The sequence below is a fragment of the Neopsephotus bourkii genome, unplaced genomic scaffold (assembly GCF_033783945.1).
Source record: "Neopsephotus bourkii isolate Nb327-2 ecotype Australia unplaced genomic scaffold, CSIRO-AGI_Nbou_v1 NB_740, whole genome shotgun sequence".
NCBI lineage: Eukaryota > Metazoa > Chordata > Aves > Psittaciformes > Psittacidae > Neopsephotus > Neopsephotus bourkii.
The window spans coordinates 1,315,979-1,343,818 of NW_026901238.1; positions in this window are offsets into that span (position 1 = coordinate 1,315,979).

Here is a 27,840-nt window from a genome sequence, read left to right on the forward strand (position 1 = left end):
GGCATGGTTTAGTTTGGGTGGCATGGTTTAGTGGGAGGTGCCCCGGCCCATGGTAGGGGGGTGGAACTAGATGATCTTATGGTCCTTTCCAACCCTAACTATTCTATGATTCTAAAATCTTCACTGAGCTCCTCTGTTGAGCTATTTAAGAACTTTTCATATTTAAGAATGCTTAGTTAAGCATGCTATAACAAGTGCCAAGGTTAAAGACCCCATTACTTTAAAATGTTGTGTGTGTTTTTATGTCCCGTGTTCAAGGAGTGGTGCAAAACCCATCAGAGCCAGGGAAAAGTCAGCCAGTTGATTGTCTTTTACACCCTTAATCTTAATTTCTTCCTTTGACACCCTTCGTTCTGTAGGCTCGTTAGTAATGAAATGGTGGCAAGATGTCTGTGGCCCTTTCCCCATTATGGCAAAGCAGAGTAGTAAGGAGGGATGAAAGAAGGATGTATAGCTTTGTGGAAGCTTATGGGTATTTCCTCTAAGTCTTAGATGTGGCAGAACTGGTAGCAAGGTCTTTACATTGTCCTTCTGAGAGAAGTTACAAAAATTTTCTTTGTTTTAGAAGAGAAAACAGTAACTGGATCCCTTTGTAGCTTTTTTTCTCAAGGGTGAGCAAGCCTCAGTTTCCCTAATCTCTGCTCATGACCGTCCCAGTGTCCTGCTGGGCTTTCTTCATGGTGCTGGTATATCCCTGAGGTGCAGGGGCCCCTCAATGTCATTTCACAGGTGCCAAATGGAGCAGAACCCTCCTTGAGACCTACTGCCCATACTCCTGATGCTGCTACATCAGTGGTTGGCCTTCATGGCTGCAGGAGCACCTTGCTGGTTCCTGTCTGACCTGTCCACATGAAGGTCTGAGCTGTGAGAACAACTGGGCTGTACATGGCCTTCATGGGGAAGCCGGGTAGCTTATCTGCTCATGGATAATTTTTATGCCCACAAAAGCAGAGACATCACAGATGCAGAAAAAGAGACAAAGTTTAATGCTTCTTTCTGCTTCATTCTGCCCCATTTTTTTCCTCAAAAAAAGGGCCTTGGCAAGCGCCTCTGAATAAAGCTATGGCATAATGTATTATTAAGTAATACTGTTTCTTCAGTGACTACTGTTGAAGAAAAGCAGGTTTTCCTTGATGACTTTTCTGTGTAATAGTCTGAAGTTTTGCACTATTGTAATTAGTGGCTTAAACTTGTGTTTATAAGTTAATCATTGAAGAGCTTACTTCAAAAAGCATTTGCCTTCAGAGTTTTGTATCACCTGCAAGCTCTAGCTAGCTTCCACATTCACTAGCTGGTAATGACCTAAAAATTCACAAAATTGTATGTTTATGCAGTCCATTCACTCACTCTGGGAGTCAATTATTCTCCCTTGTGGATTCTGGAGGATAAGAATAATAAATTGAATCTGTGACCTGAAGGGCAGAGGGAAAGGAATTTGTTTTTTTAATGTTAAAAGAAAAAGTCACCCTTTCTTTCTACCAGCCACTGCCTGGAGAGCACATGCATATTTCAACATGACCATTTCATGCGGTTCTTATATCCCTTTCCTCCAGTCTTGGTCTATCTTTTCTTTGTAAATCTTACGCTAGCTGGAAGAGGTCCTATGTCTGGAATGCACATGAGCAAAGTTTTAGACTTTATCAGTAGATCAAATATATTAAAAATGTAAGGTTCAGTTATATTAATGAACATTAAGATATGTAACTGGTATAGGTTCTATATACTCAGTCTAAAGCTGCCCTGAAGTTTGCCAGGGTATCTGGACACAGCCTGCCTGCAGGACTTGGAGGCAGCAGGGAGAGCTGTGCTCCCTGTGCTGTCTTGTACTGCCTTGCTATTTCACAGTAAGAATTTTTTGGAAGTGATTATAGCCTGTGCCATGTGGAGAGATGAAGTCTCCATATATTGTTTTAATTTGGTTCTCTGCTAGCAGTTCGTTTTCCAAGACTAAATCAAGCTCTCAGCTCTGCTTTAACAGTGTGTTTCTCTTTTCAGGTTTTGTTTTTTTTTTCTTCCCCTTTTGCACAGTTTGACAGAGTTACCCACTCATGAGGTGTGTAAGTAGATGATGAAGGACATGTAGGGATAGAACAAGGACTAATGGCGTTAATGACAGAGGAGAGATTTAGATTAGCTATTTGGAAGAAGTTCTTCCCTGTGAGGGTGGTGAGGCACTGACACAGGCTGTCCAGAGAAGCTGTGGCTGCACCATCCCTAGCAGTGTTCAAGGCCAGGTTGGATGGAGCTTGGGGCAACCTGGTCTAGTGGAAAGTGCCCTGCCCATGGCAGGGGGGTTGGAACTAAATGATCCCTTCCAACCCAAACCATTCTGTGTTTCTATGTTGCCCATGTCTGGGAACGGGAGAAATGCTAGCAGGCACCTTCCCCAACACAGCCTAAGGTGCTGCTTGCTATGGAGCAGTTTGGCTGGTGTGGAACACAGATGAGAGTACTGTTTTCTGTGCTGTATCCCACCCAGACACACCTCTGCACTCTGCTGACATGGGTTTTCGCTGTGGCAATGATGCTTTGGTTAGGCATTGTATGAAATGTTAAGGATAACAGGAAGGGATTCTACAGGTACATAGCAAATAAAAAACAGATTAGGGAGAATGTAGGCCCGCTCAGGAAGCTCTCAGGTGAACTAGCTACACAGGATTTGGAGAAGGCTGAGGTTCTGAATGACTTCTTTGCCTTGGTCTTCTCTAGCAAAGGCTCTGACGGCACCACCCAAGTCTTGGAAGGCAGACGCAGGGACTGTGAGAATGAAGACCTTGGGCCCGCTGTAGGAGAGGATCTGGTTTGAGACCATCTTAAAAATCTGAATGTGCACAAGTCCATGGGTCCTGATGAAATCCATCCGTGGGTCCTGAAGGAGCTGGCGAATGAAGTTGCTAAGCCGCTGGCCATCATATTTGAAAAATCATGGCAGTCAGATGAAGTTCCCGATGACTGGAAAAAGGGAAATATAACCCCCATTTCCAAGAAGGGGGAAATGGATGACCCAGGGAATTACAGACCAGTCAGTCTCACCTCTGTGACTGGCAACATCTTGGAGCAGATTCTCCTGAAAGGCATGCTAAAGCACATGAAAAACAACAAGGTGCTTGGTGACAGCCAGCATGGCTTCACCAAGGGGAAATCCTGCCTGACCAATTTGGTGGCCTTCTATGATGGGGCTACAGAACTGATGGACAGGGGTAAAGCAGTTGATGTCATCTACCTGGATTTGTGTAAAGTGTTCGACACCGTCCCACATGACATTCTTGTCTCTAAATTGGGGAGACATCAATTTGATGAATGGAGCACTCAGTGGATAAAGAACTGGCTGGATGGCCACACACAAAGAGTTGTGGTCAATGGCTCAATGTCCAACTGGAGACCAGTAATGAGTGGTGTCCCTCAGGGATCGGTGTTGGGACTGGTCTTGTTTAACATCTTCGTCGCTGACATGGACAGTGGGATTGAGTGTGCCTCAGCAAGTTTGCCGATGACACCAAGCTGTGTGGTTCGGTTGGTACGCTGGAGGGAAGGAATGCCATCCAGAGGGACCTTGACGTGCTTGTGAGGTGGGCTGATGCCAACCTCATGAAGTTTAATGATGCCACGTGCAAGGTCCTACACCTGGGTCGGAGCAATCCCAGCACAGCTACAGGCTGGGCAGAGAAGAGATTCAGAGCAGCCCTGCGGATGCTGGTCGATGAGAAAATGGACATGAGCCAGCATTGTGCGCTTGCAGCCCAGAAAGCCAACCGTATCCTGGGCTGCATCAAAAGGAGTGTGACCAGCAGGTCGAAGGAGGTGATCCTGCCCCTTTATTCTGCTCTCGTGACACCTCACTTGGAGTATTGTGTGCAGTTCTGGTGTCATCAACATAAAAAGGACATGGAACTGTTGGAACAAGTGCAGAGGAGGGCCACGAGAATGATCAGGGGACTGGAGCACCTCCCATATGAAGATTGGCTGAGAAAGTTGGGACTGTTCAGCCTGGAGAAGAGAAGGCTGCATGGAGACCTCATAGCAGCCTTCCAGTATCTGAAGGGGCCTATAGAGATGATGGGGAGGGACTATTCATTAGGGACTGTAGTGGTAGGAGAAAGGGTAACAGGTTAAAACTTAAACAGGGGAAGTTTAGATTGGATATAAGGAGGAAATTCTTTCCTGTTAGGGTGGTGAGGCACTGGAATAGGTTACCCAGGGAGGTTGTGAATGCTCCCTCCCTGGCAGTGTTCAAGGCCAGGTTGGACGAGGCCTTGGGTAATATGGTTTAGAGCGAGGTGTCCCCACCCATGGCAGGGGGGTTGGAACTTGATGATCTTAAGGTCCTTTCCAACCCTAACTATTCTATGATTCTATGAAAGCAACATCCTTTTTTTCCATTAGCCCCATTCAATGAATGGTTTTGGTGGTCCAAGGACAGAGGGGATGCCTGCCTCATATTTGCATTTCTCTCAGATGTGAGCCATGCCAGCTGGAAGCTGCCCATGATCAGCAGAGATGAGACAAAGCTGTGTGAGCACAGTGGGGGTCGGTTTAATATTTCCAAGCTGATTAGCATAATGCCTTAGGATTCTTTTTAGCTTTGTGTAGAAAGGCACAGAAATTGCAACCTGGCCAGCAGCCTGATTTTTCTGTATCACAGAACCATAGATCATAGAATGGTTTGGGATTGAAGGGACCATAAAGACCATTTTGTTCCAACCCCCTGCCTGGCAGCATCTGCCAGCAGTGCACAACCACTGCCGGGGGATCTAGCTGTCTTCTCTAGCCATCTAGTTAAACATTTGAAGTGTTTCCATAATCTTCTTTACTTGAAATGTGATTTTGTGGTTTTGTTTATTTTTTAGCTGATTAGGTGTGAGGCAACTCAGAGACTGGTTGAGGTTGCAAGAGAACTCTGGAGTTCATCTGATCCATGTCTGACTGAGTTTTGAATATCTCCAAGGATGCACATGCCACAATTCACTGGGCAACCTATGCCAGTGGTTGATACCCTCACAGGAAAGTGTTTTCTTGTGTTCAGAATTTTGTATTTTTTAATTTATGCCACTTGTCCTGTCAGTGGGCACCTGTCAGTGAGGCAGCCTGCCTCCCTCTTCTTCATTCCCTCTCATCAGGTATTTATTTATCCACATGGATGAGATCCCCCTGTATTAAACTAAAAGTGTGGCTTGCAAATTACAATAGCACTGGGGCAGGGTAATCTGTAATGAACTCTAGAACCACGTTCACTCAAAATTGTTCCTCTAGATCAAAAATCCTACAGTGTACAAAGTTTCTTTGGGGATTTTCTCTTTCTGCTAGAAATGTCTTTGATGGTGAGACTGAAGTCATGTCAGGTTCGTCTGCTGGGGGCAAGGGGTTAGTGTGCTTATGTGGGAGAAACAGATGAATAATGGCTAATCGTGAGTGATCCCAAGAAATAGCTTTCTTAATTGACAAACTCAAGGTATGTCCTTTTTCTTGTATGCAGTAAAATAAAAATGAGTGCTTAAATTCTACAGTGTCATGCTTCAGGCAGTTTTGCTGGTCACATGTATTATATGCTGAAGGTGATCAGTACAATTCAGTGTTTGATCTTGCTGCTGATGGAAAAGGCCAGAGAGGTGTTCAAGCTGTGATAAACTGTTGGTTAGAGCAATCTCCAGCACAAGTAGGGAAAATCTTAGTTATCCTAGAAAAAAAAAAAAAGCAAGAATAAGAATGGTGAACAACTGGGGAGGGCAAAACTTTGACTGGCAATCCCAGAAAAAATAGGGATTTTGCTTTTCTCCCTGTGGAAAGGAGTAATTTATTGATATGTGTCAGGGAAATAAATGTCTTTTAAGATTACCTGCAGGTGATAAAATGAACAGAACACAAACCCTCTGAAGCTGTGTTGCAGATAGACCTCTCTTTGAGATTGCTAGAAAAGTTCAAGAAGTGAAATATGAATATCTGCATTATCTGTGCACAGAGAGAAAGATGAAAAGGTGATACACTTCACTGGAAAGACCAGAGTGACTTCAAAATGCTGAGCATGTCAAGATACTCTGCAAGTACTTGGTGTTACAAAATAAAGAGCAGCAGATTCTTCCTAAGAGTTCTGTTTGTATAAATGTGGGGAATAATCTATTAAAGATCAATTTGTGCCAGTATTATTTAGTACTGAGAAGAGTTTCAGTATGGACTGAGCTGGGCTTTGCTTCTGAGCTTTTGCAGCTCAGAAGTTACCAGACGGAGCTGCAGGTCACCACCATGGCTGCTTGCACTCCCTGATCTGCTCCATTGCCCACTCGACCAGGTTGGCTCCTGTTGATTTTGACCATGATTTAACCTAGTGAACTAATTATGTCTGAAAGCAGATGGGCTCGGGAGCAATGAGATGGCCTTTTTTCAACAATTCAGCTGAAAAGAAGCAAACAGCATCCAAGAAAAGGCGAAGAAATAGTATTTCCTCCTTACTAATAGAAACTAGTAAGAAAAGTAGAAACAGTAAAGAACTGATTAATTAAATTGAGCAGAAGTGGGGCTGAAAATGCAAAGTACAAAACCATGAAATTCAAAATACAGAACTGATCATGAAAACTCTGTTCAGATGTGGCCTGACCCCAAGGTGCCCAGCCATAATTTCTCATCTCCTGCTTGAATTGTACCAGGCTTAGGCATCTTCGCTTTCACTCTCTCTGACTTGAGGCCATCCCAGGCCATTCCCATCATGTCTGTGTGCCTGATGGCTTTTGTGAGGGAGTACTGCTGGGTGTGCCTGCCTCGGAAGGGAGGAGTATTGGCATTTGCCTCTTTGTAAGAGAGCTCTATGAGCGAATGACACTGCACATCAATGATGTTGAGATGTTAGTGCCATTCAAAGTTGTATAAGGTGCTTGGTGTTTTGTTTTAGAATTTCAGAAGATGGCAAATGCTATTCTTGCCTCCTTGCCGATGGGCGTTTGAGACTCAAAGGACAAGAAGGAAATGCGTAGTATAAGAAGCTACCACATCGCACCCGGCCATGTCTGTGGGGAAGTAAAGTCAAAGAACTTTGTGGGCTTTATCAGCTGAGCAAAACCTGGGGCCAGATTTTATACACTTATGGGTCTGAAGCACTGACTGAGATAATGAACAAACAAATTGGAGTACAGGAAGGATATTGTGGTTATCTTTAGTTAGGGGTTATTGAACTTATGTATGCTAGATTTTTGCAGGCCTTCTCTCGATAGTCTGGAGTGAACCTGAATATGGGCTCCTGCAAAGACTCATTGCTGCATGGTGAAGACTTTCAGGGTAAAATGCAATGGTTTCTGTGCCTGTGACATTGGCATTAGCTGATGGGTTGTGAAGCAAGTACATGTGTGATCACAGAAACCCTTCTGTACTGTAATGGTTGGTACTATTTTCCTCTTGAACATGAGCAGCTTTGAGGGAGAGCCTTTAACGTAGCAGCAGCAAACACTTGAAAGTGATTAAGTCACACAGTGGTGGGTGAAAAACAAATACTGCTATCACGGACTGCTCCAGAGGGGGAGGATCTGCAGTCTCCTTTCCCCATTCACCTAACAGTTCAGTCCCAGTGCTGCTCTTAATCCAGAGCATTGCTGGCAGCAAGGAGCATCTGCCCTACTCCTACAAGTGCTCCTTCCACCAGTCCTCCAGTAAATGGGGCTGGCAGTGGCTAAATCTCTCCAGGGCAGGATGATTCAGTGCAGAACCTCTCCAATTAGACATTGTGGTCACAAATTAGCTTGAATCAGTGACAAAAGGATTACAAATCTACAGAAGTGAACTTGTTTATGCCAACAGTTTGAGTCACAAATGCCACAGAAATGTGATTTGCAATCAGAAACACCTGGGAACCACTAGTGTAAAGGACAAATGAGTGTGAAGGCACTGAGGCTTCTCAGTTCCTGTCTTAGCTGTCCTCTCCTGAATGGCATAGCTCACCCTCCGATCTCTGAGACACATACCTCGGTGTTGTATCACCCATTATAGAAAGATTAAATGAAACAGAAATGTTTGGTCTGGAGAAAAGTGATTCTGGGACACAAGGCAAATCTTTTTTATATCTACAGTAGCCCTATCAAGGAGGGGATAACGTACTTTCCATGGCTTTTGCAGCAAGACTAGGAGCCAAAATTACAGCAAAGAGAAGCTGAGTTAGATATAGGGAAAAAATGTTTTTTTTTTTTTTTTTTTTCTACCAGGTGTTGAGATACCTCAAAATCATTGCTGTTAAAAGTTTTACAGTAATATATGGTCAAACATTCAGTGAGGACAACCTGGGTTTTCTTGATCCTGCACTGGGATACAGGGAGAAGATAGATAGCTGACTGCTTAGGTTCCTTCCAACCTTCCATGTTATGATTGTTAGATAGTATTAAATTACTTATAATGTGCTGTGTAGTAACTTTTAAGATCAGGACTTAAGGGGCAAATAGAATAGAAGTAGAGGTGGAAGAGTACTTTTTGGGAAAATCATCACAGAGAGATTGAGCAAAATAGTGTCACATTTCAGCAGCTTACTACAAGCCTAGATCGTTCAAAAGGGCAACTAAAACATCAAACATCTGTAATTAACAAATCATTAAAATGGTTATTTTCTCCTATTGAAGAGATATTCTTTCTTTTTTTTTCATGTTGAACCATTCCAGTGCAGTCTTGGTCATTTTGTAGCTGGAAGGCTAAGCATTGCAGAACAATGAAGAGCAGTAGACCAGGGCCAGGGCAGAATGCCTGGGAGTGCTTGTCACAGAGGAAAATGTATTACTGTAGTAGGAGTAGGGCTTCTTTGCCCTTCATAGAAGTTTGAAACCGATAACCTTAGAAAAGCTATTGCAATTCGTCATATCATATTCTTCATTGGGTTAGGCCCTTGATTTGCAGCCAGCTTTTAATGGATCATCTCAAAAATGGCTTAAGGTTTCTTCATGACTTTTTATTACACAAAGAGCAAACAGATCCATTGAGCTAGAATTGCATTTATTATAGATTAAGGACAACACGGCCTAAAATAAATCCCTGCAAGACAGAACACAAGAATAAAAAGGTTTTGTCTGCTTTGGTCTGTGTTCCAGTGACTGTAGTAGTGTTGGCTTTCTCTGCCACCTCTCTTAGGTCAGAAGAGTCTTTACAATTGTCCTCTCAGACAGAGTTTAGAACATTGTCTGCTATCAACCACCATGTTACACAAAAGAAGATGGTTATGGGTTCCTTAAACAGATTTATGCTCAATCTAGTTAACATCAGCTAGAAAAGTAATGCTGTTGATGGCATGTTATAGGCAAAGACAAGTGCAGTTAAAGAGCTTAAACAGAGTGCTGATGATACATGTCGCATGTTGCTGTGTCCTAAGTAAAAGGTATTGTGAAGCTTTATGAGGGGTCCTCAGAGCATATATAGTTTCTGCACAAATCACCAGACCAACAGTATCTTAACCACACAGGATTATAGATAATAAGATAGATAGATAGATAGATAGACGTAGGTAAAAATATCTTTTATTAATGGGTGTGACCCAGGCTGAACAGCTCAGGGCTGTGGGGTATATGTTTATAAGTTCTAAAATAAGATCCTTTTAGGGCTGTAAATTGATTTAGACTTTGTAGGGTTGTTTCTATCACTGACAAATTCAAAAGTTCTTAAATTCAAAAGTTAAGAGCTCAAAGAAATATGTAGGCTATTGCTTTCAAATGCTTCCTGCTTTTGAAATGAAACTCTCATTGAATTTTCATTTCATTGACACAAAACTTTAACACGCTTGTGCAAAAACGTGGGACAAATTGGTGATTTTGAAACAAGTCTTTCTTATGAAATTTTCATGACATATACAATAAATGTATGTAAATCTTTTAAAAGTCAAATTATAGAGAAATAGATCAGGTAAAATGTTGAAATAAACTCCAGGCTGGATTTTCTGTGGCTCAGCTTAAGACAACCTCTGCTTGGTTTTCAGACCTGTACATTTTTCCATTAGCTGTCCACAGGCTGCCACTGGTGATAGAGTGAGGTCAGTGACTCAGTCACATTTGCATCCCAGCTGCAGAAGTTGGTTTCTTCCACATTTGGCTTGAACCAGCTGTGGTAAGTGGGAGCCTTGACCAACTGAGGTTAGGGGGAAGCATGTTGTTCAGATTAACTCTTGGCTATTCTGTTTTTATCTGTCTCCCCCAAATCTACTTTGAGTTGGATGTAGCCATCATGACAAGACCATCCATTACCATAAGTGATAACCACCAGTGGTTATCACTTGATCAGTTAAGGGAAATAAAGGTCAGTTTGGCGGTGGGGGGAGAGCACACTGCCACGCTGTCTGAGTTCATGTTAAACATTTCCCTATACCAAAGGCAATGGATACTTCCAGGAGGTGTATGGCTTTAGAAATCTGACTCTTCATAGTTGTGGACTCCAGATGCTGTGACTCCTTTGTGGTTTAAATAAAGCTGGTGAAGATGCAAAGTCTCTCACTTATTCTCCAGAGCTAGGTTCTGGTTTCCATTTAGTTGGTCCCACTGTGTTTCTTTAACTACAGCCTCTTATGTGGGATCTGAGGTAGGAGCTTGTGGTTTAATTTCTGGAAGCTGATTTGCAAAGGTTGTAGCTCTAATGAACTCAGTTCCAGGTAGGAAGCTGCAGTGTATAGTGCATTTCACACTTCAGCCTTCCCTAGGCTGTCAGTCCCAAGACTCCCGTGTTGGTTTTGTCATGTATCTGTCATATTGAACCTTCCAACCTGGCATTCTATAATTCCATGATCCTAACTGCATAGAAGTACCGTGCTTCAAATTCTTTGTTTTATCTCATTTCCAGTTAAACTGGACTAACATCATTGATTTATATTAGCAGTACAATCGAAACTGCATGCTGCTGCTGCAGAGCTGTATTGTGCAACTGCATTTGCTAAAACACAGATGATATTTAGGGATTTGCTCACACATAATTATTCTTGGTACAGAACAGAGCAAGAGGCAGAAATTGAAAAAGGCTCTTAAAGGAGGAAGCTGGTACAAATAATGGACTCGATTCCCATGAGTTTCATTGCATGTCCAGATAAGTGTCAAAACAAAAAATGCATAAGCTCTGCTCCCGTTGCTCCTTCTGGCTCATCAGGTGGAAAATTTAAACTGCAGAAGCCAAAGGATTTTACCTGCCCATCCTTACCTCCATGGAAATCCATGCAGCTTGTTCCTTCGATAGAGGGACAGCTGGAAGAATCACTCATCTGACAGTAACCCGTGAGGGCCAATGTTCAACACAGAGGAGCGGGTGAGGAGGTGATGGAGAGCAGCGCCGAGAAACCTGCTCAGAGGCTGATGCAGTGTACAGTCAGGTGGAGTGTGCCATCTGCCCATCCTTGTTCCCAAATTCCCATCAGCTGCAACACAGTGTTTGTTCCCTAATCTTAAAGCAATTATGCTTGTTGGACACAGAGGAAGAACATCTGCCATTTCTATTCAGATTAGCTGCTTATCATGCTGTGCTTTAAATACCTTCAAATGCTATTTTTTTCTTTCTGTCTTTCCACTCTAGCTGAATTATTGAAAAATCTGTCAGTTTCATGCATGCATTTGGCCTTAATTAAGGAAAGAAGAGCTTTTTAATTGATTTTAATATTATATTACAAGTACAAAGCATTTCCACAGTCTGCCATGGGAAGTCTAGCAGAAGAGTAGCTGACTCTCTGCTTCATTTTCTGTTGTTTTCAGCCTTGATCTCTAAGGAAATGGGATGTCTGTGAAAATGCTTTTTTTTTTACCAGTTAATAAATGTTGAATCTTCTGGATATTTCAGACAAAGTTGAGAAAAAGTATCAGTTGTTGACTTATGGGAAAGTGTGTGTTGGGAGCTTACCCCTAGATATTAGTGTTCCTCTGCTCACAGCATGACTTGATCTTAATTCTTTACTTTTTACTTTCTGAGAACCCACTGACAAAATAATGTTTTATAGTTTAGTGCTGAAGGCAAAACCTAGCCTTTACTTAATAAAAAATCCAGAATTAAGTGCCAGACTTTATAAGGCTCAGTTTAATGTCCCCATTTGTGCCCTTTCCCAGCAGCAGACCTACCTGTGTGTCTGTTTCAATAAGCAGCTGTTACTTGGTAAAGGAACACCTTCAACTAGATCAGTTTGCTTAGATCCCTGCTCAACCTGACCTTGAATGTTTCCAGGGGTGGGGAATAAGCCCAGGGAGAGGAAGGCTACAACAATAGATCTAGAAAAGAAGAGAGTTTACTCAGCTGCTTGTGTTCACAGTTTCAGCTGAGCCCAAATAAGTTTGTATCATGGCCAGTATGAGTCTAGAACAAAACACAGCTGCAGCTTTTGTCCTCCACTTAGAGCAGAGCTCAGTAAATGAATAAATAGGGGACTGAGAAATACTGAAGTCAGTAATGGGCCAAACCCAGTCTCAGTAAGATCCTCCTGCAGCAGGGACAGTTTTATCAGGGATGAATTTGACATTGTCAGCTTACATAGATGCTTCTTGTCTAGAGCAAAGTTGTGAAGTGGTGCAGACTGAGTGTTTGGTGCTGGCCAATGCTCCCCCTCCGCGTGCAGATCGGATGCAAATACAAGTAGCAAGTGGTGGTCCCGTTTCTTCTTGGCTGTTGAAGTAGTATCTTCACTTGGGTGAGAAGGACTTTCTTCTTGTCTCCATTCAGTATACTTAGTGCATGGCCAGTGGTTGTACAGTCAGACAGGTTTCCTAAGTGGTGCTGTTTGTAAGTCATTAATGTTACCAGCAGCATCCCATCAGTGCAGAAAGGTGTTTCAAAGGAGCCTAAGACCTGATGTGCCCAAATCCTCCTGACATTGCACAGAAGGAGGGGATATTCCCTGGTCTCCTCAAACAGCTCCAGCCTCCCCAAATGCAGACTCATAACAACTTTTCCACGTACAGACTTTGCTTTCAGTCTCTGTTTATACCTTTATGAAATGCAGTGTAAATAAACTCAGACTAATAAATGGTTGGTGTTCATTTGATTAGAAGAAACCAAATAAATGGATACCCAGAATCAAGGCAAATCAATTTGCTACAGTAATTCTTATGGCCCAGGAGACACTGTTTTGAAAATTTAAAATCCATTGAATTCCCTACAGTACTGGCAAATTATTTATTTTCTTATTAATGAATATTGTTTACGCTGCTGGTATCAGAGCTCTAAATGAACAAAACCACTTACAAAGAACAGCATGAAGTGCACATGATTTAAATGCTGATGTTACGAGGTAATGAAAACCTTGTCCCAAGCTTATAGAAAACAGAAGCATCTTCTCCCTTGGTTTCTGTAAGCTTTGGATCAGGACACAGTTGCATAGGTTTTATCATTGTTGAATTTCCTTCCTGATTAACAGGTGTTCATTTATGGGCTCCCGCTGTTTTGTAGAATATATTGCAATGTTGTATAGAAGCTGTAATCATGTTATGTTGTAATCAACGAATGTTAATCAGGCAATTCTTAGTTTTACAGGTCCAAAATGAATTCTGTGTCTCTTAGCATATTTACAAAAATTATTGCAATAAACTTTAAATCTTCACTGGCAATCCAGTGAAGGTCTGTGGCATTTAAAGTTTTTCTTCAGTGGCTGACCCATCATCAAAACATTCAGAATAAAGCAGGGCAATGATAGAATTGCAAGTCATGTCATCTTACAGGGGTCTGACTGCCCTGGTCTTATGAGACAGCCATGTGCTGAACTGTACCTGAGGCTCAGCCTGAAGTGTTGAGAGAACTCATGGGTGGCCTGTGCTGCACCATGGCAGCTTCTGTGCTTTGGTCATGAGAAAGAGACATTGGAGCAGAGCAGGATGGTGTAAAGGAGACACGAGGTATTGGGCTCCTTCATCAATGATTTCTATAGAATCTTACAGTTCTCTTTACAGTATTTTGTGTAAGATGGGTAAAACCCAAAACTCCTCTTGATTATATGCCAGAGAATAACTTTCCTCCTACAAAGACCAGAGGTGATGAGTCTCATCTCGCAGCGGTAGCTGATAGCTCTTCATCATGCTGCTTTTCTGATATAGGTCTCCTGTTGTCGTGATTGTTGTGTTGTGATAATGTTGTGGTCCAAGGCCGTTCGGCAGACTGTGTTTACTCTGTGGAATTTGGTAACAGTAATTTGTCCTAGGTATTTTACTGCTGTAACCTGATCACCTAAATGCAATTCCTTTCAGTCCAGAACAAAATCGTTTTGGTTTGGTTTGGTTTTGGTTTTGGTTTTGGTTTTTTTTCAGTGTGTTTTGAGATTTGTAGTTTTTTGGGTTTTTTTTGGTTAGGGTAGTATTGCTTGTAATTGTGCTTAACTTTCACCCTTATCAGAAACCTTAGTGTAAAGATAGAAGGGCATTAACCAGGCAGAGGGATCTAGGTAATATTAATATGTGAACTTATTTGTGCTAAGTTTTAAAAGGTGTCTTTCATCTGGTATGAAGAAGACATGAGGTCCATGACAAGGAGAAGAGAAACACAATGTAGTAATTGGGCTGCCATAATTGGATTAGGTAACTGGTGCCATGGCCAGCCAGACTCCAGCTCATACAGATCACACACAGAAGAGTCAAACTGAGCCAAGACAAAAGATCAGTTTTACACAGTTAATGAGTAAGGAGATATAAAAAGTTTAGTTTCCTAAGTGTCTCTATTTAAAAGTTCAGATGAGAGCTGCACAGCTGGATGGAAGTGTGAAAGTACTGAGAGCTTTGGTGTAGACTATGCAGATAACTAAGATTTACAGCTCTGGAAAAAAAAAGTCTTCAAGAGTATTCTATCATAAAGTGCATTACCTGTAAGTGGAAACAGTTTCAGAGAATTCTCTAAGACTATCAAAGGATCCCACTGCACTCCAAGAAATGTCAAAATGTTTTTAGTTTAGAAATTACTTTTCACTGGGAGTGACACAGTAAGAACACTATCACAATTTCTGTGTTGTCAAAATAAAATCCTTGATCCCAAACATGTGTAATTCAACATACATAGGATGCGGACATGTTGAAAGGAGTCCAGAGAAGGCCACACGTGCTCAGTGTGCTGGAGCATCTCTCCTATGGAGACAGGCAGAGAGCTGGGCTTGTTCACCCTGGAGAAGAGAAGGCTCTGAGGAGACCTTAGGGCAGCTTCCAGTACTAAAAGGGTCCAACAAGAAATCTGGAGAGGTGCTTCTGACAAGGTCATGTTGGGATAGAACAAGGGGGAATGGCTTTAAACTGAAAAAGGACAGATTTAGGTTAGATAATAGGAAGAAATCTTTTCCTCTGAGGGTGCTGAGGCACTGGAACAGGTTGCCCAGAGAATCTGTGGCTGCCCCTTCCCTGGCAGTGTTCAAATCTGGTCTAGTGGAAGGGGTCGCTGCCCATGGCAGGGGGCTGGTACTAGATGGCCTTTAAAGTCCCTTCTAACCGAAGCCATTCTGTGATTCTATGATTCATTGGGTCATGGGAACTCTAGAAAGGTCTAAGTTTCTGGAACGTTGTAACAAATGGCAAATCTTCCCAAGAAGTTGAATTTTCATCTTGTATAACACTAGTTTTCACTTTCATGTCCATACCACCAGCTCTGCCTATATTAATTCCTTTCCCACATCAACTGTTTTGTCAACAGGCAGTTTAGACAAAGAGAGAAAGGGACTTGCTCAGGATCACCCTGCTCGCATTTTCAAGGCTCTCTTTGCAACCGCAACAGACACAGCCAAGTTTTTATTTGTCATCTTGATGCTCAAGGTTGCTTTCTGTTGTTCAAGGTTTCCTTGAGGTTCCATTAGCACAGTTTACATAGCACCATCAGCATCAAGTCACATCTGTCTGATGTCAGAGAGATACCATTAAACTAAACAGCCTAGCAGGAAAGGTTGTATGTGTTTTGAAAAGAGAGCAGGTGTGTATAGGGAGTACTAGTTACTTAGTGCAGCTAATTTACTGCCTGATCCAAGTCAAGGAACAAAAAGGTCACATAAACGAGAAAGTGCTCCATCTGTTTTTATTATTCTCCAAGTCCAGTGCTGTGCTTTGTCATGTTAAGTTATATGCAGCAAACCCCTGACAAAGGAGATAAAACAATTCATTTGCCATTTGAGGTAGACTGGTTTTGTTGTAAACAGTTTGATGGGCTGACACTGACGGTTTCCCTGAATTTAAATCTTACAGGCACCCTGAGGTTTTCTCACCGTGACTCAATTACTAAACCTGAATTTTAAGTAGAATCCTTTTTATGTGACAGTTGCCATTGAACGGTGTCATGGGGAGGAGCGGGAGCTGTGAAATGTCAAGTTGTCCCTAGGAAAGGCTCTGAAAGACAGGTAAAGCAGGACCGCAGATGCTTTCCAAGTCAGCACCAGCCAGAGACCTGCCACAGCCAGGAGGTGCCCACAGAAGCAGATGTCCACTGTGCTGGCTTGTCTCTTCCTCCTCCCTAGATTTTCTCTTTTGGAAAATGTTTGAAGTTCACATAAATTATCCTTTGGGCAAAGTCCGATTAACCCTCAGTTCAAAGCTATATGATTGAATCAATATCATAGAATCATGTCAGAATGGTTTGGGTTGGAAGGGACACTAAAGGCCGTCCAGTTCCAACCCACTGCCATGGGCAGGGACACCTTCCACTAAACCAAATTGCTCAAATCCACGTTCAACCTGGCATTGAACACTTCCAGAGGTGAGGCAGCCACGACTTCCATGAGCAATCTAAGTGGGTGATGAGACACTGGAACGATGAGCTCCAGTGACAACATGGCCGTGTCTGACTGTCCTTTCCCCTCAGTGCATCTGGAGTTAACAATTTACACCTGGACACTTATAGTTCCCAGTTATTAATAATATTCGTCTCCCAGAGGTGCCTTTTTTGTCTGGTTTCTCTCCTCACTCTGCCCAGCCTTGCTGATGGTCTGTCATCCTCTTCTGTAATGGAAGTTGTTACCATGACTGTTTCCAATTTTCAACTCGTAAGACCCTGTCACACGCTGCCCTAATACGTACTTCATCCTTCTTATCTCTGGCTGTGACATCTAAGCCTGCTCTGAGTTCAGAGTGGTGCATTTTAAACAGTCTCTAGAACAAGTCGCTCAGCCCTACTTATTTTTGAGATCCAGATTTGTTTCGATCTAAATCCATCATGTCACATGCATTCTTAACTGAGCACTCATTCCTTTCTTCACATCCATACCCTTTTCCATACTGATCCTTCTAGCCTTTAAAATGTGTTTTCCTGTGTAGCTTGCTATGACAGCTTTCTTCTCCAGTTCTGTTCTCTCATACTGAAAGCTGTTTTATTTTATTGACCCCCACGGAAATAATTTTGAGTGCTCAGTGGCCACCATAACCACTGCATTGTATTCACTGTTACGTAAATGTGTACCTAAGGCAGAGGGGTCTTTTTAAGGTGAAGCTATAAATTTATTTTACTTAGGCTACAAGTGTTGGCTAATTAAACACACTGAAGTTCTACAGAGTTTTGTCTTGGGGAAAGCTGAGATTTGAGCCCCATAACTTCGTTGCTGTACTGATCTCACTGAGCTATAGGAAGGACCATTACTTTTGCTTTGTGGAAAGCACATTTCACTCCTGTGTGGATTTCCCACTGTCAGCAGCCAATTCCCCTCTGCTCTCACTTCCCAGAACCTTTACCCCCCCTTCCTTCCCAGCTTTTAGTTGAAGTTCCTTCTCCTGTATCAATGCAGCCATTTCTTTCCTGAGTTTAGCAAAGTAATCTTGGAGATGGTAGGTGTTCATGTTGTATATTCTTATAGGTCTCCATATAGCAGATTAACACCTGTCAAGTCTCTCTGCAGGTAACACTCATTTCAGATAATTGGCAAAGATTTATATTTAAAGGTGGCTTGCTACTGATTTGGATGTGTTTTGAATAGAGTTCTCAGATATGAAGTGATCATCCCGCTGAATACTGCTTGGAGAGGAGTCCCCGTATCTACTTTACCAAGTTTAAAGCTTCATGAAGTCTGTAACCTTTTGATTTTGACCCAGCTACTGTATTTAGAGTATGTAACAGTACTGTAAAACTATTTATTTCAATCCAAAAAGATAACAAATGTCCTGGAAAAATATTTCAAAATAATGGAATTGATTACAAAAACCTTGATGCTGGTATGTAGTCTGTGAATATGCATGCACCTCTTTGCCATTATGCTGTGAAGTTTAAATAAATGTTATAATTTCTTATTAGACAGATTTTGCTTCCTCAGATTAATACCATAGATAATGTAGGTATATATATATTTAAAATTGACAGGACATTTATTTCTCTTTCCAGTGGCAGAAATCCATTAGAAGTAAGCAAATTCTTTACTCTTATCAGGGTGCTTTGTGTTGTCTGCTTTTAGAGATAAAGCTCCACTATTTTATCATGACACACCTGTGCTTTGCTAGCAGTGTTAAAGGGAGATCGTACTACATAATGAAGTTACAGTTAGCAGCAGTGACTGGAAATTCATTTGAAACCCATGTTGCATGATAGGTTTTGGTTCATGTTTTCTTTTATGCTTTTCCTTCATACATTTGTAAAGTAGCTGCAGTTTTCTGAGAGTTTCAGCTTTTATGACTTTGTCACAAATACAGTGGAGGTCAAGAGGGGTTATGCTCAGCAGTGAGTCACGCGGTGACTGTGCTGCTAATTAGTGAACACTGTGCTGAAGTCACTGCTACTGCAGCCCCTTGAAACTGCTCTTTTAATCGGGGATAAACCCATTAGACTTCCAACACTCAGAGATTTCCCCCATAGTCCTACAGTCAATTTGCTTTCCTTATTTTACCAAGCAAATGTGAACTTCTTTTCAAATCCACTGAGAGATGCTACCCTCTGCTAAATTGCTTCCCTCTGTCTATCTGTTGTTCAGATGCCTTACCATGCCATACAGGGTACAATAAAATGACTTTCAAGATGAAATATTTGTGCGCAGACGGTGCAAAGGTCATAGGAGAGCAGAAGAAAGAAATGACGTTTGTAGAGCGGAAAAGAACCAGCACACAGTGAGGAATTTCTTCCTAGCATCCACAAGACCTGCAAAATTGTCCAGAGGTCTCTGTAATTGAAATGATTTGCACAGTAGTTGTATGTTTATTTCCACTTAGCTTCTGGCATCATCTTGTGTCATCATTCACCAGGCAGTTTATGAGCATCAGTCAATTGTGTCATTTTGTGTTAGGAGAAAAGCTGAACTCTTTAGCAATTCCTCATGCAATGCTCAACTAAAGAAAACCCTAAATCAAAACTAGCTGGTGAGGAAGCTCTGAGGGTGCAGGAATAATCCTGGAGTACAGGACTGTTCCAACACAAGAAGTCATGGTGCATGCTTGAAGGTGGGCATGTCAAGCGAGTGGGAAATGGTGGAAGCATGTAGTGGTCTGTCTTCTCTAGGGAAACAGGGCTGAGAGGTGTCAGCTGGAATAAAAGAGGGGTTAGGAAGAAGGGTCTGAAACCTCAGAATAAGGAGAATATTCGGGCTCGGAGAAGGTGCTATGCAGCTAAAGCAGGGAAGGCCATGTACAAGGTGTTTGCAGCCAGAGAGCCCAACAGCCATTCTGGGTCAGTGCAGGCTTCAGAGCAGTGTGACCGTGATATCCTGTGAAATCTCTGATCTTCACAAGCAGCAATAGTCCTCCCCACTGACTGTCTTGGACTAGAGAAAGAGGAATATATTCTTTTTTTTCTTTGCTGTTTTTGAATTTACAGATAACTTGTTGATTACAGTTGACACAGATGAGTTATTTTTAGCTCTTAATGAATTATCTAATTTGGTAGTTATCAGCAGTTAACAAATTTCATTCTGTAGCTGCAAAACCCTCAGAAGCCCTTCAGGAAATAAATTCCTCCAAGAATATGAACTGCAGACTTACTGAAAGGAATAATTACACACTAAGCTAATAATTGGCTTTGGCTGGTGTTTGAAAAATTATGTCTAGACTATTAGTTGAAGACAGTGGTGGCTTGCAAGGCCTTGCAGTAGAAAATCTTCTAAGTGTGGTGTGCTCCTCTCTTGTGTCTGTAGCTGTGAGCTCTCTTTTGGTGCAAGCTGTAGCAGAATACGGCCATGAGCAGACTGCTCAGATGATGTACATTGACATTGGCTACTTTTACTTAGACAGTTGATTTCCATGTCTTTCCTTCTCAAAGTGATTTATTTTCAGCTACCATGACTTCCCAGGTGATTAAACACCGGAATTCCCAAACCACTTTGAGCTCAGTTATTTGGGATGCAAATAGAGAACCAGCTAAACCACTGACAGTTTGAAAGCTGCATCTATAGGGCAATGACAAAAATGGGGCATGTATTTTAGCACTGTAGCACATCTTAGCTCCATTAGAACAACTGTGTAGCACCATCAAGGAGCTTCTGCCATGCTTTACTCCCTATCAGTTGTCCTCCCATATCTGTCGACTTCAGGAACTCTAGGGGACTGTTCCCAATTCATGCAACCCTAAGGCTGCTGCGCATCTAATGTCTACCATCCCTTCTCCACCTGCCTCTTTCCTTCTCACTTGCTTCCTGCAGTTCACTGACTCTTGGACAATCTGCCATGGTCCTTGTTTAATTTACTTACTTGTGAACTTGCCCAGTTTCTTCTTCTCAGGTCTGTGACACACTTTGTAAAACCATTCCTCAGTTTCTCTCCTCTTCAGGAGCTCCTAGTTTTCTGAACTGTTATCAGTAACCTTTAGTTTGATAGTTTCTTCAGCTTTCCTTTTGATTTTTATCCCCATTCTTTATTCCTTTGCTTTCATATATAGTTTTCCCCCAGACCTTTTCTTTCCATTAGCCTGCTGTTTGTGCATGAACCTTTAGCCCTTGGCTCTGCAGAGGCAGGAGGAAAGTGGAGCTGTGACTGGCCTGCAGCACCTCATAGCATGGGGTACATGATTTTCAAGTGAATTGAGATTTTCCCTATTTCTGCCTTGCACTGAATTCTGTAATCTTGGGCCTCTGAAGACTTGGAAGATTACCTGAAGTTTTTGAATAACTGACAGCAAAACAAATAAATGGGTAATTTTGATGTTTAGTAGGAGAGACCTTGCTTCACCTGATCTGTGAGAGGAAAAGTTCACATACATAATAAAGTGCCTCTGTTCACAGTTGAGCCTCAAAAGGTTTTACTCCAAGTAACTACAATCCGTAAGTCAATTTTCAAGCCCCTTATCACAGGTGGTGTACGGAACATGAAAGAAACAAGTCATCATGGTATTTGTCTTTTATTTTTAAGAGTATAATAAAAGGATTTATGGTGTTTGTGGTCAATAGGAGAAAACTTCAAGGTCATTTAGTTTGTCAGAGCACTAAAGAATGTCACTGAAGTCATAGCATGTGATGTGCTCTGGAGTAGCAGGGTCCAAGTGCTTACCTCTATAATGGTAAAGAACAAATGTTAATGTGTTGGTATCTCAATTCCAAATTATAATTGCAGTTCTATATAATATAGCCTAACTGGCAGGTGAGAAATAAATGCTTTAGAGCTGTGTTACTTCATGCATGAAAATTTAAAAAACTGGTCTGTGAGCACCATTGTGAGTTGTCAGCAGCCAGAGTGTGGGAAAGACAAAGTACGTGAGCGGGCCGAGGCAGAGAGCAGCTCTGTCTGAAGAGATGTGCTATAATGGAAAATCACAGAATTCCCTCTTAGCCGGTTCAAACAAATACAATCTTGTTTTACACTCCAGTGCCTTCAATTGCCTAAGAGAACAGCATTTTTTAACATCTGATTTGAATCATCTGACCTACTGTTGTGCAGCTTCATGTAGTTTTACTGAGCAAAAAATTAAGTAATCAGTAATGTTTCAAGTGGGTGGTGTGTTACTGTGTGCTTAAGGTTGGTATGATAAGGTTCCCTTTTCCCAACACATGATTTCAACTTGAATACATGATAAAACCTGTGAGATATTAAATTGATGGAAAACTTCAATATCTAAAAGGTCTCATCTTGAACTAGTGAGTGTACATTTCTTCAGTCTCCTGTAGTGTGTTATGGGACAAGTGCCCTTGTGTTTTTCAGCTGCAAAGCCTGAAATATACATGTACATGTTTCTCCAACAAATATAGCAATCTGATGGTGGTTGCTTAAACTTTAATGCACAGTTTATGATAGACAATATGATCCTCCTCCTTTAGCCTCAAAGCCATTTGCACCTGTCAAATTCTGCATCCCAGTGACACGAATGGGAGACCAAGTTCAGCTCCCTGGGAAGAAACCCTGCAAGTCATGAGGTATCTGAATCCTTAATGACTTATTTAATAACAAGGAGATAATTTGGTTGGCAGGGGTTGTTTCTATAACTAACAAAGGGAAAACAAGTCTCCCAGGCCATAAAACAGGAAAAAAAACAAAAGTTCATGAAAAAATAAAAATATTTTCCATTTTCCACTGCAACTTTTTAAAAGAAGCAGCACTTCTTTTTTTCATGGGTTTCTTTTCACTGAAAATGTTCCTTAAATTGTAGTTATTAAAATGACATATTACAAGGATGAAGTGCTTGTAAAGAAATGTGAGCCTAAAGAGGTGCATGGGAGGCAGGGACACAGAAAGGAGGAATAAATTGCCCTATTCATTACTTTTCTTGACACTTTTTTCCATTTCCCATCCTAATTGTCCTCTGTGAAATGCAGTTATCCTGTGTTGACAGCTCTATGCAGGAGCTGTTTAAGGAAGTCTTCACCTCTCCAGGAGAATTGTTAGGCTCATAGGATGAGCATTTACTTTCTGAGTCCATATTTAACTATGAATATTTGAAGTACAGAGACCACCAGCTTCATACAGGTCCTGGTGTTGCAGCAGAAATGTAGGAAATTGCTTGTATCTCCATATAATAATTTCATGAATTTGATAACAAAGGTTTGCTGATTCTCCATCTTTTATAGGAGGTATGGCAAAAAGACACAAAATCTCTCATTGGAGTAATGATAGAGAGATTCCAAAATAAGCATACTCAATTTCTAAGTCTAATCCTAGTACAGAGGTTGGGAAAAATGAAAAATCAGCAGTGTGGTTGCATGTGAAGTCATTGGAAAGGTGAATTCCTAAAAAGGCTTTGGGAAACTCAGAACAATCATGACTTTTTGCTTTGGTTTCTAATACATTTACATGAAAGTAGTCAGCTCGTGTAGTCTCAGACAATACAGGCACCAACACAGGCACACATAGACCAGTTCTTGCATGTGTGTTTTGCTCTTGTTTAGTTCTTCTCATGCAGACAATACCAACAGGGTCTGTAATAGTCAGGTTTGGAAAGGTGTTAAAGCACGTTGCATTTCAAATATAAGAGTAGCAATTGGTACTGCTGTGCTTCCGCTCCCATGTGCCCAGAGTGTTCAGTGCAAGAAAGTCTTTCTCAACAATGTACAGTATAAGACATTAAAAAATCACCCCAAAACTGGGCAGTTATGTTATGTGTTTAGTAAGTTTCTAATATTCTGTGTAAGATTTTCTTCTGATTCTGGTCACCGCTGGTGAGAAAAATGTCTTGCAGCTCGTTGTTAGATTCCTGCTGTCAGTCTGATTTTCCAGGGAAGAAAGGCTGCTTTTGCTGACCTTTTCACAGGGATTTCAGTGGAAAGCATGGGGGTTCTGAATTGAAACATTATAACCTGAGCATGTAGCACCCTATAGCATTGCAGAATTTCTTCGCATGGAGTAGAACTGAATGCCAACAATACATTAAAGCTTGGTCTTTAAATGAATTTTGGCCCAAGTGGTATCCCCGTGTTTCTAGGAAGCGGACAAGGACATGAAAGACACTAGTTGGAGCCTCGCGGGTCAGATGAGAGTTTCCAAGAGAACATGCATTCATTGTTCATGGCTTTGCGAAGGCAGGACAGCAGAGCTGGGTTTGTCACATAATTGTGGTATTACCTTGGTTTGAGATCTGTGTCTGTATAAATGGGGACTGGTTCACTCTGGCGAAGATTTGCAGCTGGTCCTTTTAATGAATCAAAAAAATGCAAAGCAGAAGCCACCCACAACCTCTGACCACCCCCTTTGTTCATTCTGGCATGCTGTGAAGCAACAGATTTTTTTCATGCCTTTTATGCAAACTCTAGATCAGGCATATTTATGCTGTTCTGCAGTCACCTGTTAAGAGTAGTATCTGATTAGCCTACATTACCTTGAAAGTTTCATTTAAATTAAAAAAGCTCCTAGCAAGTACAGTCCAACATTCACTTTGTAACCATGACAATTTCCAGAGATTTAATATTTTGATTTTGGTTTCCCATTATTTTGTTTAATACCCCATTCATCAACAGCCTGTGAGTTTTGCCAGAGACACCCCACCCCTCAGCCACCAGGATTAGAATTACATGCTACAGGGAAAATCTCTCTTGATGGCAGATGGTGATCAGTGTTGCCCTGAAATGTGACTGATAGCTGACAGTTGGAGAATTGGAAATTATATATGAATGGGCTGGAAATCACCTGTCCCTCAAAAAAAAAAAAAAAACAACAAAACAAACCCAACAAAACAACAAAACAAAACAAAAGAGCAGCTATCCTTCAATGACCCAGCAGCAATATTGTGTAGTTTGTGAAGCAACTTTTCCTGTTATGTATCCTGAATTTGGTGGCATTTTGTTTTACCAAAAGGTCCCCTGTTTTGTACCAAGGTGAGGGATTAAAAGGAAACATGTCTGTGTTCAGGAAAGGGGTAATGAGTTCTCTAATTGTCCTGATCCTGTGCCTCTGAGAAGTGGTCAGCTCCTTCCTGTTCGTCGTTTCTTCTCGCCCTTGCTACAACATGTTCAATAATGACAGTGAGAGTGAGGGAATTAAAGGACTCCAGCCCCAGCTACCCTTGCTCTTGCTTGACTGTGGATCTCAGTCCCTTTAGGAGACATTTCTTAGAATCATAGAACAGTTAGGGTTAGAAAGGACCTTAAGATAATCAAGTTCCAGCCCCCCTGCCATGGGCGGGGACACCTCGCTCTAAGGCATATTGCCCAAGGCCTCGTCCAACCTGGCCTTGAACACTGCCAGGGAGGGAGCATTCACAACCTCCCTGGGCAGCCTATTCCAGTGCCTCACCACCCTAACAGGAAAGAATTTCCTCCTTATATCCAATCTAAACTTCCCCTGTTGAAGCTTTAACCCATTACCCCTTGTCCTATCACTAGTCCCTAATGAAGGGTCCCTCCCCAGCATCCCTATAGGCCCCCTTCAGATACTGGAAGGCTGCTATGAGGTCTCCATGCAGCCGTCTCTTCTCCAGGCTGAACGGCCCCAACTTTCTCAGCCTGTCTACATACAGGAGGTACTCCAGTCCCCTGATCATCCTCGTGGCCCTCCTCTGGACTTGTTCCAACAGTTCCATGTCCTTTTTATGTTGAGGACACCAGAACTGTACACAATACTCCAAGTGAGGTCTCACGAGAGCAGAGTAAAGGGGCAGGATCACCTCCTTCGACCTGCTGGTCACACTCCTTTTGATGCAGCCCAGGATACGGTTGGCTTTCTGGGCTGCAAGCGCACACTGAAGCCAGCTCATGTTCATTTTCTCATCGACCAGTACCCCCAAGTCCTTCTCTGCAGGGCTGCTCCGAATCTCTTCTTTGCCCAGCCTGTAGCTGTGCTGGGATTGCTCTGACCCAGGTGTAGGACCTTGCACTTGGCATCATTAAACTTCATGAGGTTGGCATCAGCACACCTTACAAGTGCGTAGAGCTCCCTCTTGATGGCATTCTTTCCCTCCAGAGTACCGACCGAACCATACATCTTGGTGTCATCGGCAAACTTACTGAGGGTGCACTCCAACCCACTGTCCATGTCAGCGACGAAGATGTTGAACAAGACCGGTCCCAACACCGATCCCTGAGGGACACCACTTGTTACTGGTCTCCAGTTGGACATCGAGCCATTGACGACAACTCTTTGTGTGCGGCCATCCAACCAGTTCTTTATCCACCGAGTGGTCCATTCATCAAATTGATGTATGTCCAATTTAGAGACAAGGATGTCGTGTCGGACGGTGTCGAACACTTTACACAAATCCAGGTAGATGACATCAACTGCTTTGCTGCTGTCCATCAGTTCTGTAGCCCCATCATAGAAGGCCACCAAATTGGTCAGGCAGGATTTCCCCTTGGTCAAGCCATGCTGGCTGTCACCAAGCACCTTGTAGTTTTTCATGTGCCTTAGCATGCCTTTCAGGAGAATCTGCTCCAAGATTTTGCCAGGCACAGAGGTGAGACTGACTGGTCTGTAATTCTCCGAGTCATCCATTTTCCCCTTCTTGAAAATGGGGTTATATTTCCCTTTTTCCAGTCATCGGGAACTTCACCTGACTGCCATGCTTTTTCAAATATGATGGCCAGCGGCTTAGCAACTTCATTCGCCAGCTCCTTCAGGACCCGCAGAGAGATTTCATCAGGTCCCGTGGACTTGTGCACGTTCAGATTTTTAAGATGGTCTCAAACCAGTTCCTCTCCTACAGTGGGCCCAAGGTCTTCATTCTCACAGTCCCTGCGTCTGCCTTCCAAGACTTGGGTGGTGTGGTCAGAGCCTTTGCCAGTGAAGACAGAGGTAAAGAAGTCATTTAGAACCTCAGCCTTCTCCAAATCCAGGGTAGCCAGTTCTCCCAATAGCTTCCTGAGCGGGCCTACATTCTCCCTAATCTGTTTTTTATTTGATATGTACCTGTAGAATCCCTTCCTGTTATCCTTAATATCCCTAGCCGCTCCTCCTGGGTCCGCCCCCTGTGAGTTAGCTGCTCGCGTCTTCTTGGTAGGACTCATAAAAGGTCCGGACCTGGCTACTTTCAATGGAGTACTGTGCTGCAAGAATGGTTCTGCCTTTGTTTACAATGAAGTAACTCAGTGAAGCTACTGGCATTGCGAAAAGCTGAGGATGAAGTTGGAAGATACTGATGAAGTGTGTTGTGGTCATCAAGCCACCAGCCATCATGGTGTGGAGCAGTGATGGATGGTCATGGTGGGGACCAGCTGTGCTGGCTGTGCAGGGGCTGCTGTGCTGAGCTTCAGCTGTGCTGCAGCCACCGCACCTGAGCTGGTCATGCTCAGTTCCTGTTCCCTGGGCAGGAGGCAGGTACCTTTGGAGCACAGTTCATCTGAGCATGTGGTGATGCCTGTGTGAGGATAAGCAGTATCACACCATGGTGTTCAGTGTCACTGTCAGCTAGATTTCTCCTGACCATAAAAATACTTTACCCCATAGCACCCATAGAACCCTTCCTAATCACTGGAGGTAAATGGGCATTTTAAGGATGCAGTTCTCCTCCTGCAGTGAAAGGCTCATACAGATCACCTGAATTTTGTGCCTTTAAACACAAAGAGACCTCAGGCGTAGAATCATAGAATAATAGAATGGTTTGGATTGGAAAGGACCTTAAAGCTTATCTAGTTTCAATCCCTGGCCATGGACAGGGACACCTTCCACTAGACCAGGTTGCTCCAAGCCCCGTCCAACCTGGGATGGGGCAGCCACAGCTTCTTTGGGCAACCTGCGCTAGTGTCTCACTCCGCTCCGTCAGTTTAAAGCCATTCCCACTTGGCCTATCCCTACACGCCCTTGTCAAAAGCCCCTCTTCATCTTTCTTGATGGTGCCTTTATGCACTGGGCTGGAAGCTGGGCTAAGGTCTCCCTGGAGCCTTCTCTTCTCCAGGCTGAACAAGCCCAACTCTCTCAGCCTGTCTCTGAAAGAGACATGCTCCAGTCCTCTGGGCATCTTTGTGGCCTCCTGTGTATGTGTAGCCAGCCGGATGTGGGTGTGTATGTACTGGTTTACACCAGGTGTGATGGATGACACCATTATGTGTGCAGTGTTCCGTATAGATACAGCAGTTATTTGACAATGTGCATGTCTGCAGGAAGAGAAGCGATCCAGCTGAAGATCCTGTGACCCTGTACGTCCCAGCTAGAGGGA